The sequence below is a fragment of the Python bivittatus genome, unplaced genomic scaffold, assembly GCF_059951505.1.
Source record: "Python bivittatus isolate LINGU-HERP-01145 unplaced genomic scaffold, Pbiv_v1 ctg000080_np1212, whole genome shotgun sequence".
Taxonomy (NCBI): Eukaryota; Metazoa; Chordata; class Lepidosauria; order Squamata; family Pythonidae; genus Python; species Python bivittatus.
This window is the reverse complement of record NW_028277035.1, coordinates 86,274,632-86,281,637: the sequence shown is the minus strand read 5'-3', so window position 1 is coordinate 86,281,637 and position 7,006 is coordinate 86,274,632.

Sequence of the window (7,006 nt, the reverse complement as noted above, 5' to 3'; positions counted from 1 at the left end):
TCTTCTCCAAGGGATGCCTTCCGGATGTTGGGACTCTGCTGGCTGAGAATTCTGGCCATTGGCTGGGATTCCTCAGAGCCCCAGTGCATGTGGAGATCCCCAGGTTGTAGAAATCTGACACAGACGATTTCAAGTTCTCAAAGGTCAATGGCATCGTTCTTGTTTGTTCAATTCAGGTTACAGCAAATCTCTGAGGATCCCAAGAAGAGCTTCGAAACACTTTAAAAACAAAAGCCGTGTACTTGATTGGTCAGTTCAGCTCTTCTGATTAAAATATCTAATTAGTTGGCAGTCCAAATTAAAAAAAAAAACTCGGCTCTAGGGAGTGGGAGGGCAGCCAAATGTGCAGAAGGAGACTTTTGCTAGAATACTCCAGGTTTGATACAGATGCATTAACACAGTGTTCCTCAACCGTGACCACTTGAAGATGTGTGGACTTCAACTCCCAGAATTCTGGGAGTTGACATCCACACATCTTCAAGTGGCCAAGGTTGAGGAACCCTGCATTAACAAACTGGGGGAGCTGCATGGCCTGGCCATTCTGAGCCCTGGGTGGGAAGGATTGTGTTTGGAGCTGTTCCAAAACAGATGCTATTGGCAGAAAGACCTCCGTCCTGCATGCCTTTAGGAATGTCCGTGGCTTTCCAACTGGCAGTGAGGGCAAAGCGGGGGTCCTGGGGACCTGCTTCTCCATCTGAGACTAATTCCTTCTAAGAAAGTGTCCTGCTGCCCCTCCCCATTCTTAAAGCTCAAAATGGAAGTGATGGTCACCTTGCTATGATGGGAATTAGGAACCCTGATTTCTCCTTCCCTCTAATCCCCAGTGCATCACTTCCAAGTGAGGGGAATCTATTCCAATGCTGTTTAGTTGGCATTTGTGCTTTCTAACTGAAGGAAGCCATTCAGGGTAACCATCGGTGCCAGGCAAATAAGAATCACATCACTGGGATGCCATGGGGGAAAGTGCAATTCCCTGGACTAGCATCATCGCACCCAATGGCACCTTGCAGTTCCGGTATTGAATCTTTGTTTATTGCTAGTCCTCTACATTCAGATCACTTTGGTTTCAGGGTCCAGTAATTTCCTACAGTAATGCTATAAAGCAAGGGAGCTACAGTATGGCTATTATTGTTGTTAGTACATCGTTTTTAACAAGAAAATGTGGAATATAAAAGATGATGATGATTCTGATGGATAATAGCAAGCTTTTCTTCTCCCTTTTCTTCCATTTTACAGAGAGAGGGAAGCCTACTAGAGGCTTCACATAGCTGTTTTGTTTCATTTTCCAATAAAAATTGATAGGAAATCAATGGTTTGCCACCCAATCTAAGCAGCACGATTTTGGGGACCTCTGGAGGCTGCAGAAAAGAGGCTGCAGGTTACCCACCCATCTAATAAAGCAATGCCTGCAAAGAATTATTTGGTAGTTAAAGCCACAAATTATGTTTTCTCCGTCATTGCTGTTTATCCTGCTTTTTACCATTCCTGAGATCCGTTTATGTGCGTTTGTTAACTGTTAATGTCCTTCGATCTCTCATCTATCACACAGTCTTCTCTGCCTGGGGTGCCACCAGATATGCTGGGTTTCAGCTCCCATAATTCTCAGACTGCAGGACACATGAAGTTATTGGGAGTTGAAGTTCAACACGTCTGAGAGGTTCAGGTTTGGGAACATTGTTTTGCTGTGTAACCCTAACTGGTGGGTACCTGCTCATGGCTGCTGACATCCTCCTGAACTTATTGGTGATAGTATTTGATCTTCCTCACTTGTGTCCCTGTCCACACATCTATACTACATCAGCATATTGGTTCCATTAATGCCATTACGAGTAACCCCTCTGCAGCAGCAAGCAAGGACTGGAGGGTGCTCCCAAACTGACCTTGAGTTTTCATCTCTCAATCGCATTTAGGGGAGTTCCAGGAAAGAAATGTGGCACCATAGTGCTGTCTGCTGAAGAGCTCAGCAATTGTCGGGTGAGTGGTTTGTTCTCCCCCTCACCTTGGGGAAAAGGTTCATAGGATGGGGCATGGGTATACTGGTGTCCAGTTAGAACAGGGGCAACCAACCTTCTCTGAGTCGAGGGCCACACTTGGTTTTTGAATGGCATGCTGTGAATTGCTAAGAAAGAGTGGAGGAAGCTACCTAGCCACAACTTTCACTGTTCATTTAGCTCTGTAATCCATGGTGTAGGCACCAAAAATAAAGTTAATAGTTTCTAAAATAGCCAGATTTTGATGTTCACTCTTGAAATCTCATGGCATTTCAACATTCTTAGCCAAAATCTTTCAAGATTTCATGTGGGAACACCAAAATCCTATGAGATGTGGGGATCTCTTATAATTTTGGCATTTTTAAAGCATTTAAATTAATGTTTAATTCATTTTGGGATCCCACAGATGCCATTGTATTATCACCTGTACCATGATGCCATAGGCATTGCTGAAATCTAGCTTCTGTGGTGATGTTCAACATTTTTTTAAATGACAATGACATTGATTGCATGATGGAAAAGTTTCAACTAGAGGTGCTGAAAATTAAACCTGAAACCTATAATGCATGCCATATTGCCATGCTAACTGTATATTTGACTCTGAAATTTCACCTGGTTTTTAAGAATGCTGCTTCATCTGTGAGAAAGTAAGAAGGAAAGGAGAAGGAAATCAAAAGAGATGGACCTTGTATACCTATAGTTGTGAAGACAGAGATGGGTTACAGTTCAAGAGTAGAGGGCCTATACTGTGTGATCCTAGTTGAATTCATGGCAACTTCAGGCAAAATAAATCACATGTAGAATAGACCATGAATGGAAAGGGCCCACCTTCCTGGAATCCTGAAGAGCTGCTGCCTGTTACTGACACTGACAATGCTCTAGTCAGGGCCTTTCCTCACCACCAAGTTAAAGTGTTTTCCATGATTGATTGATTATGTGCCATTAAGAATATTGACTTATAGGAACCACATAGGTAGATGCTCTCCAGGACAACCTGTCCCCAACCTGGCCTTTCAGGTCTCTCAGTACTGCACATATGACTGTTGTAGTTGTATCCATCCACCTTACAGCTGGTCATTCTCTTCTCTTTCCTTCCACTTTTCCCAGCATTTCCCAGAGCTAAATATTCACATAATGAGTCCAAAGTATAATTTAAACCTGCCTGAAGTGAGCTCTGTATTGATTTGCTCTGTGATCCATTTGTTTGTTTTCTTGGCTATCCATGGTATTCTCAAGAGTCTTCCCCAACACCAAAATTCAAAAGCATCAATACTCTGCTTCTTCAAAGTCCAGCTTTCGCTTCCACAGAGTGTCACGGAGAAAACCGTTGCCTTGCTGATTCTGATCTTTGCAGGTATAGGCATGCCATAGCATCTGAGTATCTTTTCCAGGACCTTCATTGCTACCTTACCAAATGCTGGTCTGTGGTGTCTCCTGACTGTTAGTTCCTTTACTCCTGATAGTCCTAAAAGGCAGAAGCTATCCACCACTTCAGTAACTTCATTTTCAGTTCTAAGAGTGGTTGTTGTACCATTAGTTTGGTCTTCTTTAAATTTAATCATACGTCCCATTTTTTTTTACTGTGCTCTGTGACTTTCATTCCTAGGGCTTGAAGATCATTTGGATTTTCAGCTATCAGAGTAGTGTCATCAGCATCGCACAGGTTATTGATTTTTCTTCCTCCAGTTTTAAAGCCATACTCATTTTCCTCCAATCCAGCCTCCTTCAATATAGATTTGGTATATAGATTGAATAAATAAGGAAAAATATTTATTTGTTTGTTTGTTTGTTTGTTTGTTTATATATTTATTTATTTAAACTTCCAGGCTGTCTGTCTCTGACTCTGGGCGGCTTACAAATTTGTTTGTTTATCATATTTATATAGCCGTCCATCTCACAAAAAAGTAATTCTAGGGGGCACACAATTGTAAAATCAATTTATTAAACTCAAGTACAGTTAAAAAGACATCAAGCAATATTACTAATAGCAAGATTGTAGAGAAAAATTGATATTCAAAACAGTGTAGCCATCTCATTGGATCACCATTTCCTTGAGATCCCCAGGCCTGCTGACACAGTCATGTTTTGAGGGACTTCCCTTGTTTTGCGGCCAACAGAAGAGAAAACAATATATACAGTATAAAAGAAGAACACAGCCGACCAGAAGAACCAACACCCAATCTTAAGTTAAACAAAACTAACTAGAAGAGACTACACCAATTCTTGTAGCCTTCTGACTTGGTAATGACTACAGGGCTGATCTAACTTCACTTTCTAGTACTAGAGGTTCTTGTAATTAGGGAATATCTTCTAAGGTATCTTGACATCTCTACTGTACATTGTTTCAGTATACTCCTTCCATCTTTCTTTGATCATCCCTGAATCAGTTGTTATTTGTCCATTGGTATTCTTTAGCATACCAAATTGAGGTTGGAACTTCCTTCTGATTTTGGAAATATTTTGAGAAAATGTCCTTGTTTTCCAATGCCTGTTTCATCTTCAGGGTCTTTACAGATGTCACTCTAACACTGCTACTTGTCTCTTCTAACAGCTGTCTGGAATTCTTCGTAATGTCCTGAGCTCTTTGACTTTCTTGGCTTTGTCTTCTTTTCCCTTTTTGGAGTTTCCATTGTGATACCCAATTTGCTTTCTTCTCTTTTTTGGCCTTTGGGAATCTTTTTTCAAATTCATCCTTAACAACTTTTTTGATTTCATTCTACAATTCCTCTGATTCCCTATCAAAGAGGTTCATAGATGATTCCTGATGTTTTCCTTGAAAATAATGGGTATATGCTCAAGATCCTATTGTGGAAACTGGTGGCTTTTTCTTTCTGGTTTAGCTTGACTTGTAACTTACACATGAGCAGTTTGTGATCTGTTCCACAGTCAACCTCTGGCCACATCTTTGCTGTTATAACTGAGCTCTTCCACATCCTTGATTTCTGTGTAGAGGTAGTCCTCGCTTAATGACCACAATAGGGACCAGAAAATTGGTTGTTAGTGAGGCAATAGTTAAGTGAGTCGCCACGTGACTGAACCCAATTTTACAACCATTTTTATGATGGACATTAAGCGAATCAGCATGGTTGTTAAGCGAAACACGTTAAGCAAATTCTGGCAAAAAACATCCATTGGGGAAGCTGGATTCACTTAACGGCCACATGATTCGCTTAATGACCTAATGATTCACTTAATAACCATAGTGATTTGTTTAACGACTGTCATAAAAAAAGGTTGCAAATTGTGATCATGTGACCGCGGGGGTGTGGTGTGAAGGTTTGTGACAGTCGTAAGTGCGAGTACAGATCGTAAAGCGCTTTTTCCAAGACAGTTGTAACTTTGTACCGTCTTTAAATGAACGGTCGTTAAGCAAGGACTACCTGTACTCCAATCTGGTGATGTCTGTATATATAGTCATAATTTTGGTTGTTTGAAGACTATGTAAGCAGCGAAGAAACTAATGTTGTTTTGCTGCATTACTGCTTCCTGAGCCATACAATCCAAATATGTATTCCTCCCTTCTATTTCCAACTTTGACATTCCATCTCAGCGTAACTTGCTTGCATATTCTGTCTGTTTCAGATTGAATTTGACCATAAAACTCATCAACCTTCTCTTCTTTTGATCAGTGGTTAGCGCATAAACTTGGATAGTCATCATATTAAAAGGTTGTCTGCAAAGTCAACCTGATATTATTCAGTCATTGACTGTATGGTACCCTGATACTGCCTTTCTTAAATATCTTTCCTGATTTTGAAAGCAACACTGTTTCTTCTTTGTCCTTTATGTCCTGAGTAGTAAACAATATGAGCTTCTGACTGAAAGTGCCCAATTCCAGTCCATTTCAATTTGCTGATGCCTAAGATGTCAATCTGCAGTTGGTTCATTTCATTTTTCACTGTGTTGAGTTTACCCCATGTTCATGATTCTTACATTCCATGTTCCCACTGTAATTCTGTGTTTGCAGCTTCACATTTCTTTTTCCTACATGGCAACATTAGCAACTGGACATCCCAAAGGCTTTAAACATACCTTGTTATAAACACCATTAGTACTCTGAAAGATCCTCAGCTCTTCCTCAGTAGCCTGTTAAGTGCCATCCAACCTGAAGGACCCATTATCCAGCACTATATCGTCAATTGCTTTTAGCTTGTCTAGCTATATGGTTTTCTTGGCAGAAGACAGGAGTGGTTTACCATTATCTTCTCCCATGCAGTGTGAATTGATGGTTTTGCTGTTGTCACTAAAGGGATCATCCATCTCCAGCATGTTCCTGTATCGCTGCTGCCCAGATAGATGCCCGCTTGCTTTAGCTGGGCAGCTGGGATGACCTTCACACCTTGAGTGACCCTGCTGGGTGTATATACTCTGGGCATACACTCCTAGTGTTCTTTGCTCATCCCTCCCAGGAACACACACACACACACACACACACACCCGCCATGATGAGGCAGCAGGCAGCATAGCAGAACTGGGGGGAGGGAAGTGTGTTCTCTGCCATAATGGTATAAAATTAACTATCCCCATATTTGATCCCTATCCCAAATCTATTGCTTCTGTTTTGGCTTGCTGCCAAAAGGTGGTGACCTAATTTTGGATGTGCAGGGCATATTAAACAAAGCTTCTTCTGTTCTCCTGCTAGCAGTAAACCATCTGCCATGTCAGGGCAGCAGAGCCAGGATGGCACAGTGATCAAGCTGGCACAATGGCACCTTCTTTTACAGTGCACTTCATGTTTTCTAGGGGTGGGGTAATAGAGCTGACTGGGCCGTGGTAATTGTTTATGAGGTTGGAAGTTCTAACTTGGACACAGAGGTAGCCATTCCCAACCCCAGTGATGCCAAACGGCAAAACGTGTGTTGTGATGTCACGATGCAACCTCTGCTCTTTCATGCTTGCATCACAGTGTTGCGTTCAAGTAAGTAAGGTATGGAGTTTGGATCACTATGCGTATTTCATCACTTCCCCACTCCCTTGCTCCCCCACGGATGTATATGCCTTGGCAACATCCTCCT